We start from the raw sequence: 9,885 nt of genomic DNA, 5'->3' as shown, positions 1-9,885 counted from the left end.
AGAATAAATATAAATAAAGAAGTTAAATTGCCAATCAAAAAGTTTGGGACAAGACCAGTAAAATGAAATAAAAGAGAAGGATACAATTAAGCATATAAAGAGATGCTCAGTACATTCATAATAAGATTAATTTATATTAAGACAACACTGTTATAAAATTTCTAGTCAACCGAATTTATAAAATCCTCAAAGTTTGATAACTTAGTTTGCAAGTGTATACAGAGACTGGCACTCTATTACTTGCAGGAAACTGGTAGGAATGCACTTTGATTAATGGCAGCAGGAATTACAAACACGTCCCCTTCTGTAAAGCAATTCCGCCGCTAGGTATTTTTCCCATGAGTACACTTGTATGTTTGAGAATGACTCCTATGAGGTTTTTTTTGTTGATGTATTGTTTGTAATAAAGGGCTTCCCAGGTGGTGCTAGTGGTAAAGAATCTGCCTGCTAATGCAGTAGACTTAAAAGGTGCAGGTGAGATCCAGGGTTATAACTGTTTGTAATATAAAAAAGATTAGAGACTGCAGTTGGGTCTTCAGGCTGTGTTGTAGCCATCGCCATGGTTCTTGGAAGCAGAAACTTCCTTTCCCTCTGCACCCTCCTCCACCCCACCCCCAGGCTCCCTGGTCCCAGCTCCTGTCCAGTCACATGAATACTAGCCGCTCAGAGGAGGTGTCCTGGATTTCCTGGTTCTGTGGGCTCCTTAGAAATGAATTCTTCGGTTTAGTGGATAAAGACTACATCTAGGATGGATTCAATGTCACTGGACTCAATGAGAAGGTGCCTCACTATAGACTACACATGATCTTGAACCTGGGGCTGGTTATGGAGTTGGAAGACAACACCAACAAGAATGACCTGACTGAATAGGCAGCCAAAATGCTTTACAGATGGACCCACACCTGCTATATCCTCACTTTATGTTTGAAATCCTTCAAGCTAGGCTTCAGCAGTACGTGAACTGAGAACTTCCAGATGTAAAAGCTGAATTTAGAAAAGGCAGAGGAACAGGAGATCAAATTGACAACATTTGTTGGATCATGGAGAAAGCAAGGGAATTCCAGAAAAAAAAATCTCTTTCTGCCTCATTGATTATGCTAAAGTCTTTAACCATGTGGATCACAACAAACTGTAGAAAATTCTTCAAGAGATGGGAATACCAGACCACCTTATCTGTCTCCTGATAAACCTGTATGCAGGTCAAGAAGAAACAATTAGAACTGGACATGGAACAATGGTTTGGTTCAAAATTAGGAAAGAAGTATGTCAAGGCTGTATGTTGTCACTCTGCTTATTTAACTTCTATGCAGATTACCTCATGCAAAATGCTGGGCTGGATGACTCAAGCTGGAATCAAGATTGGCAGGTGAAATATCGAAAACCTTAAATATGCAGATGATACCACTCTAATGGCAGAAAGTGAAGAGGAACTAGAGAGCCTCTTGAGGGTGAAAGAGAAGAGTGAAAAATCTAGCTTAAAACTCAGCATTCAAAAAACTAAGATCATGGCATCTGGTCTCATCACTTCATGGCAAATGGAAGGGGAGAAAAGTGCAAACAATGACAGACTTTATTTTCTTGAGCTCCCAAATCACTGCAAAATTAAAAGACACTCGCTCCTTGGAAAGAAAGCTATTTCAAACCTAGACAGTGTATTAAGAAACAGAGAGATGACTTTGCCAAGAAAGGTCCTTATAGTCAAAGCTATGGTTTTTCCAGTAGTCATGCATGGATGTGAGAGTTGCACCAGAAAGAAGGCTGAGTACTGAAAAGAATTGATGCTTTTGTATTGCGGTGCTAGGGAAGACTCTTGAGAGTCCCTTGGAGAGCAAACCAGTCAATCCTAAGGGAATCAGCCCTGAATATTCACTGGAAGGACAGATGCTAAAGCTGAAACTTCAACACTTTGGCTACCTGATGTGAAGAGCTGCATCACTGGAAAAGACCCTGATGCTGGGAAAGATTGAAGGCAAAAGGAGAAGGCGGCAGCAAAGGATGAAATTGTTAGATAGCATCACTGACTCAATGGACATGAATTTGAGCAAAGTCTAGGAAATAGTGAAGGACAGAGAATCCTGGTGTGCTGCAGTCCATGGATCACAAAAAGCTGGACACAACTTAGTGACTGAATAACAATACATCCTCATCAGCTGTGGCATTGCCCAGATGTTGGAAGAGTACCAACAGGAAGACTTTGGCTACTGAGCCTGTGTGTACTGTGGAAACCAACCAATGCTTCCCAGTGGCTTTTCAGACATCCCAAGTGAGGCCATGGTAAGCTCTACTGCCTCAAATGCTTGGATGTGTACACACATAAGTCACTGAGGCACCAACACATGGATGGCGTCTACTTTGGCACTGGTTTCCCTCACAAGCTCTTCACGGTACACCCAAGTACTGGACAGAGGCCCACCAACCAGATTGTGTCCAGGCTCTATGGTTTCAAGATCCATTCAGTGGTCTACCAGCAGCAGCTCCAAGCCACCGGCAACTTCAAGAGCCCTGTTAAGATGGTTCGCTGATGCCTCTCCTGACCTGACCCTCAGTCTTTGACACATTCATTACTTTGCTGACACCTTTTCAGGATCCCTCTATGGTTTATGTTTAAATTAGCCATTATTGTGGTAGGAATATAAACTAAAGTGCAAGAAAAGGCAAAAACAAGATCAGAAACAACCAAAAGGCCTGTCAATAAAGAATTAGTTAAATGAAGAATGTGGTACTGCCATCCATGCAATGGAGTACTACACAACCAACTAAATGAACAAAGAAGCTTTTTGTAGTGATGTGGAACAATATCCTTTTTATGCATTACTGAGCATAAAAAGAAGTGTGCAGAATAAATCATTTAAAATTTATCATTTGCTTAAAAATTTAAAAGAAAATCATATACATTGTTTATCTTATACACACAAAGAATGGTTCTAAAAATCATCTTCACAATCCATTAATAATAGTTGTCTCCAGGAAGAGGATTTGAATAAGTATATACTGTGCATATTTAAATGCACATTTAATTTTTTATTTGCTAAAAATAAATAAGATTATGGTTATCTTTTAAAAGGAATGGAAAAAACAAAAAATATGAAGAAAATACATTGGTTTTTCGTAACTTATGTTCAGGCACTAAAATGTTTTCTCTCACACCTGGGAAATGCACTAAAAGCAATAGAGTTAATTAAAATGCCCTCTATATGTTAAAAAGGGAGTAAACAAGCCCAGTGGATCCATTTTCCTTTAAAACTCCATTATTATGTACTTGAATAAATGCTAATTATCCCTTAGATTAGGATTTATCCCTGAAATGTCACCACCTGTATGTTACCACTACCAGTTCATTCAGTATTTTAGTGTGTTAGTTAAAAGGATGTCATACGATGCAGTTTAACCCATGGCTTGTTTCTAGGTTGTGCCCTTTCATCATTGCTCTTTTTAATTGGTAGTTTTTGACCATTAAAAACAGAACTTTGGATAACTAGTATTTTTCATATTAAACTGAAATTTCTTTATTTGATTTTTAAATCACCATGATTATCTTGAAATAAATACTTATTTTTTAAATTTATTTTATTTTTAAACTTTACAATATTGTATTAGCTTTGCCATTTTAAAAAATATATAATTTATTAAAAGCCTTAAAAATTATAAATAGCGCTAGAAAAATTTACTCATCCTAGAATGGCTATACCTAAGGAGAATCAAGAATGGAAATTTCATTCTTAATTCATGTATGTGTGTATATGTCCATATCCATTTTCACATGTATGTACGTGGGAAGTAAGCATATTGCTTTTCATACCATGTAAAACTGGTCTCCCTGCAAGCTCCTCACTTTCCAGAAACTTTGGAATCTCATAGGAGATTCAGTTCAAGCCAGAAAAGAATCAATATGAAAAGACTTTCACTTTTTCATAGCTCCTGTGAACCCAGAATTATAATACAGTGTGAAATTAGCATTCTAATACAATGGTTAAGAGGACAGGTATAAAGGTTAAGTAGCCTGCACTTCAAATTCCCAGATTTAAGAGCTACATACCTCTTGGGAAAATTAGTTATTAGAATCATAGTTTCCTAATATGCAAATTGCTTATAGTAGCATCTATTTCATGAGGGTGCTTCCCTGATAGCTCAGTTGGTAAAGAATCTGTCTGCAATGCAAGAGATCCCGGTTAGATTTCTGGGTCAGGCAGATCCACTGGAGAAGGGATAGGCTACCCACTCCAGTATTCTTGGGCTTCCCTGGTGGCTCAGCTGGTAAAGAATCCACCTGGAATGAGGGATACCTGGGTTTGATTCCTGGGTTGGGAGGATCCCAACATGAGGTGGTAAAAATTAGATGAGAAAAATTACATTAATGCTCAACATGCGTGCTAAATTGCTTTAGCTGTGTCCGACTCTTTACGACCCTATGGTCTGGTGCTCGCCAGGCTCCTCTGTTCATGGGATTCTCCAGGCAAGTATACTGGAGTGGGTTGCTATGCCCTCCTTCAGGGGATCTTCCCAACCCAGGGATTGAACCTGCAACTCCTATAACTCCTGCATTACAGGCAGATTCTTTACTGCTGAGTCACCAGGGAAGTCCCATTAATGCTCGAAGTATTGCTGAAAAAAATGATAGCTATTAATATAATAAAAACTGTTAACATATTTTCATTTTATTTTATTTCAATACATACAGTTGCTCAAGTAGAGTTGCAACTCAGTAAGTCTGTGGTCATTTAATTATGTTATTGATGGCACACCAATTAACCACCAGAGATACAAAAGCTACCCCCCCTACTTTTTTTTTTTTTTAGTTTTGATTTTGCTTGAATAATGAAACTTATTCTATATCCTTAGGGAAATTTGTCTTTTTGGCTATCCCAAAGATAAGAAACCACTATTGGTTCCTCACCTTGATCTTTAATATTTATACATGACAACTTCCAAATATACCTCAGAAATGATATTAGTGTAGGGAGAAGAGTATGTCAGAACACTTTAAGATGGGCCGAAAGACTACTATTTTAATTACTGAGGCTCTTCATTCTGGCAAATAGCTGCCTTGATTGACTCAGTTTTTCATAAGCACTTTTGATCCAATTTCCCTAAGGTGGTGTTCCACAGAAGAAAATAAAACCCACCAAATATTAATATAAACATGTTTAATTATTGCTTGACAGTTAGCTAACAGCATATGTTAGAAAAAGTACATTGGGGAAAACAATAAATCCGGGAGTGAGTTCGACCAGAAGTTAAAAATTAGATAAACCAGTGATGATGCAGTTTTTTTTCTTCTAAGAAGTAGAAGTTCAGTTCAGTTCAGTCGCTCAGTCGTGTCTGACTCTTTGCAACCCCATGAATCGCAGCACGCCAGGCCTCCCTGTCCATCACCAACTCCTGGAATTCACCCAGACTCACATCCATCAAGTCAGTGATGCCATCCACCATCTCATCCTCTGTCGTCCCCTTCTCCTCCTGCCCCCAATCCCTCCCAGCATCAGAGTCTTTTCCAATGAGTCAACTCTTCGCATGAGGTGGCCAAAGTATTGGAGTTTCAGCTTTAGCATCATTCCTTCCAAAGAAAGCCCAGGGCTGATCTTCAGAATGGACTAGTTGGATCTCCTTGCAGTCCAAGGGATTCTCAAAGAGTCTTCTCCAACACCACAGTTTAAAAGCATCAATTCTTCAGCACTCAGCCTTCTTCACAGTCCAACTCTCACATCCATACATGACCACAGGAAAACCCATAGCCAGAAGTAGAAGAAATAAGTTCAAATATGGTATCTGAAAAGGGCACTGTGACTTTAGGTGGAATTACACCAGAACTAGTGTCCAAAGTCATCCAGAATGAGTCATTCAGTCATCCAGAGTCACCCCGTATACTTTTGAGCAGTAAGTAATATATCGACCATAAAAATTTCCCAACTTTTCAGCCCTTCATATAGTGACATAATTTTCAATAAAACTTTGTCATTCCTTTCATGAATTTCCCTACTTATTAATGTGAGCTGGCTTGTTTTGCTACAAAGAGTGTGACAGAAGTGATGGTGTGTCAGTACAGTCTAGCTCTCAAAAGGCCTTGAATTCTTTCATCTTCCTTGAATTCCTGCTTTTGCCATTGGAACAAGCCCAGGTAAATCTTTTGGAGGAAATACTTAGGTGAACAGCTGAGGACTAAATAGCTTTAAAGCTAAGCCCAGCCTAAAATTGTTCAATCCCAGAATTGTGAGCTAAATAAATATGTTGGGTTAAGCCACTATGTTTGGAGTTAATAATAGCCAGCTGTTAAAATTGACGACAGTTATGGTAAGGCAAGCGGTTTCTTAAAGGCCAGAAAGACCATCGGATTTGGAGCTAGGTCTTAGCCAATGCTTAAGGATATGGGAGTGGGATCTTGTTTCAACAGCAAAAAGGAAATTGGCAAAGGCTAGATAAAATTTCACGGCTCAAGCAAGTACTCTAAGGGTAGGGCCAGGGTGAGGTTTCAGGCTCAGTTAGGGACTGGAGAGAAATCAATAACCTACACTTTGGACTTGGAAGAAGAAAAAAATTCTTTTTGGAACTCATTGGAAAATAGAGTGTTTAGAGCTCAAATAGTCTGACCAATTTCAGACAGTTTGAGGCTGACACCAGCCTTACTAAAACTGGGCAGACCCGAGCTTGCAGGTGGCAGACTTCAGTCACTAAAGCTGAGACCAAGGGAGGAATGAGACAAGGACATGGTGAGACAAGGAAGGGAAGAAATTTCATGCTGTGCAGAGAGCAGAAGAAGAAATTTCAGGCACATATATTAATATCCTCCCTCTGCCCCCAAGTTTTCTCTTAGCCACTTCCTTCCTTTATTCTTTCCAAACAGAGTATGTTTTATCGTACTATAGTATTTAAGCATAATGATAATTTTAAATGTTAGTCACTCAGTCATGTCTGCCTCTTTGTGACTAGGGGATGATCATCAGGTAGGCCTGTGTATGGCTAACATGTTAGTTACAGACCAGATTAAAAGGAAATAGAAATGAGGCAGACTGCCAAAGGGTTTTGCAAACTTCTGACAATTTTGTTTTAAAGACTAATGCAAGGAATCAAAAGGAGGCCTTAAGGCTTGGGTAGATAGTATGGAGTTGTTAGATATTGGAGAGACTGCTTAATCCCTACTCTGGATGCAGCCTCTTCTGAGTAATTATAGACATTAGATTTTAGAAAGTACAGCACAGGACTTCCTGGGAATCCAGTGGTTAAGACTCCACACTTCCACTGCAGGTGGTATGGACTCAAACCCTGGTTGGGGAACTAAGATTCCCCATGCCACTCTGTGTGACCAAAAAAGAAAAAAAAAGAATAAATAAAGAAAAGGGTGCCTAGTATTTGGAAGGTTTGGAAAACTTGTTTGAGGGAATAACTGTAATTGCATCAAAATTTTAATATGAAACATAGAAGACCAAACAACAACAACAACAACAAAGATAAAGAAATGGCCATGGTCTTTGGATATATAAAGATTAGTAGTGTGATTCTAAATTTATTCTGAGTTTCTCTGTGGCAGAGAAACTAGACATGGAAACACAATTCATATGGCATAGGGCATAAGCTACAGAAAGGGAGAGAAATCAGACTTTAAAATAAAACTGAAGTTGATTTTATTATATTTTGAGATGGAAATTTATTCACTAAGATTATATTATATAAGTTAAAAGTTTAATTACCTAGGTATAATTAGAAAACACCAAACAATAGATGTAAAAGACAATGAGAGAGAAAAATCAAGATGCTTATTTTATAAAATAAGAGTTCCACAGAAAAATTATATACATCTTTATGTTTTCTAAGATAATGCTTTACTCTCCTTTGCTTATTACATTTTTGAATTCAGTTGATCAAGGTGAATAGCAAAGCAAGACATGATATCTCTCATGTAGCAAATTCTAAACATTCCCCAAATTCTGATCTGTCAACAGATGTCGACAACCTAAAGTTCTCAACTAGTAAAATGTTTGTATCATTCAAATCATACTCCTTGTTATCACCTGAAAAATAATTAAAGGTCAGTTTTACATAATTTTGACTGTGAAACATTCTTATTGTACACTAAAATTTTCTGAGCTTTTTCTTAAACTCATGGCCATTGCCTAGATAGAATACATCTATTTGAATTGCAATATAATAGTTTATTATAACTAACAAAGAAGGAGCTCCAAATGCAAATGAAATGCAGATTCAAGTGAGCTGTTAAGGTCATTTAGTTACATGCTAGAAAATAATTAAAGGATAGGTATAACCACCATCAAGTGTTGATTCCCAAAGAAAGAGTGTAGGAACTATTGAAGTTGAATTTTGAGTTGTGAAAAAATGGAATCTGTATTGAAAAAAAGTGTGCTCAGTAGGAATGCTGGTTCAAACAAAGGAAGAAAGAAACCCATTGTCTAGTTTTAAAAATAATAAAAACATTTCCAAAGGATTTTCTTTTTTAGTTATTCCTTAAGTATACTTGAGGTTACTTCTCTGGGCAGAAGAGTGACTGATAATATTTGAAACCTATCTCTCTTTTTGTCAGAATGTTTTTAAAAGTATTTTCATAGTTGATGAGCAATTTGATTCATTTTATTTGAGGAGAATCATCGCCACCAGAGAACAAAAACAGCTTATATTGGAAAATTAATTTACTTTTTTTAAAAAGCAATCATATTCTGTGAAAAGTAGGAAGAAATTACAGTGACTCCACTGAGGCTTCAATCTTGAGCATAATATACCCATTGCTCTCCCAGGATTTTCCTATTTTCTGTGACAATCAAGGTTATAAAATTTTATGTTTTCATTGCTTGGAAATTCATGAAATGAAAACAAGATAATTTTTTTCTTTTTCTTTACCTGGAGATGTTTATTTGTGGAGCTTCAGGAGTTACTTTTTAACACAGGAGGAATTTTATTCTCTCTGTACTCTTTCTTGAACAGAAAATGTGTATACTTTTTGGGTGAGATGGAGGAGGAACATTTCAGCTGTAAGAGATGAAAGGAAAAAGAGACAACTGTCCTCTATATCACAATTTTCAATCCTTGGACAGCTGATTCATCACATGGATCCATCTCACATGTAACGTTTCCAAATTACTGCTAAGGAATGTGAATTACATATATGATCTGGGAAGTTGCCTATTCTATTTTCTCCTGAAATTAAAGGAAATTATTTCCAAAACTTTATTGGTACCATCCACAACATTTGTGCATTGTTTGGATAAAACTGACTTTTCTTTAGCACGTCTAATGCTAGTTCCTTTACAGAGTCCCTTTTGTAGTTAGCATTAAAACAAACATAAGAGAACACATCACACATACACAAAAAGTGGAAATTGCTTTCATTTGAATTATACAAAGATAAACAGGAACTGGAGAGGGCAATGGCAAGCCACTCCAGTACTCTTGCCTGGAAGATCCCATGGATGGAGGAGCCTGGTAGGCTGCAGTCCATGGGGTCGCTACGAGTCGGACACGACTGAGCGACTTCACTTTCACTTTCACACAATGGAGAAGGCAATGGCAACCCACTCCAGTGTTCTTGCCTGGAGAATCCCAGGGACGGCAGACCTTCGTGGGCTGCCGTCTATGGGGTTGCACAGAGTCGGACACGACTGAAGCAACTTAGCAGCAGCAAACAGCACCTAATTCTTCTCAAAATTGGTCGTCTAGAGTCTCACCAGGCTCACCTCTCCCTACAAAATAGAATTATTACATTAAAAAGAGGGTGAGATGTATGGAGAAAGTAACACGGAAACTTACATTACCATATGTAAAATAGATAGCCAACAGGAATTTGCTGTATGTCTCAGGAAACCCAAACAGGGGCTCTGTATCAACCTAGAGGGGTGGGGTGGGGTGGGAGATGGGAGGGAGATTCAAAAGGGAGGGGATGTA

The 9,885-nt window shown here is 38.0% G+C and overlaps 1 pseudogene; it reads left to right on the top strand.

Annotated features, from left to right (window-relative positions):
- Nucleotides 1-648: 648 nt before the first annotated feature.
- LOC105003851 lies at nt 649-2,522 on the top strand (annotated as a pseudogene).
- Nucleotides 2,523-9,885: the final 7,363 nt, after the last annotated feature.

This window comes from Bison bison, unplaced genomic scaffold (assembly GCF_000754665.1).
Source record: "Bison bison bison isolate TAMUID 2011002044 unplaced genomic scaffold, Bison_UMD1.0 scf7180017864471, whole genome shotgun sequence".
Lineage (NCBI taxonomy): Eukaryota > Metazoa > Chordata > Mammalia > Artiodactyla > Bovidae > Bison > Bison bison.
The sequence above is the reverse complement of the archived record's forward strand: the minus strand, read 5'-3'. Positions and strand labels throughout refer to the sequence as shown.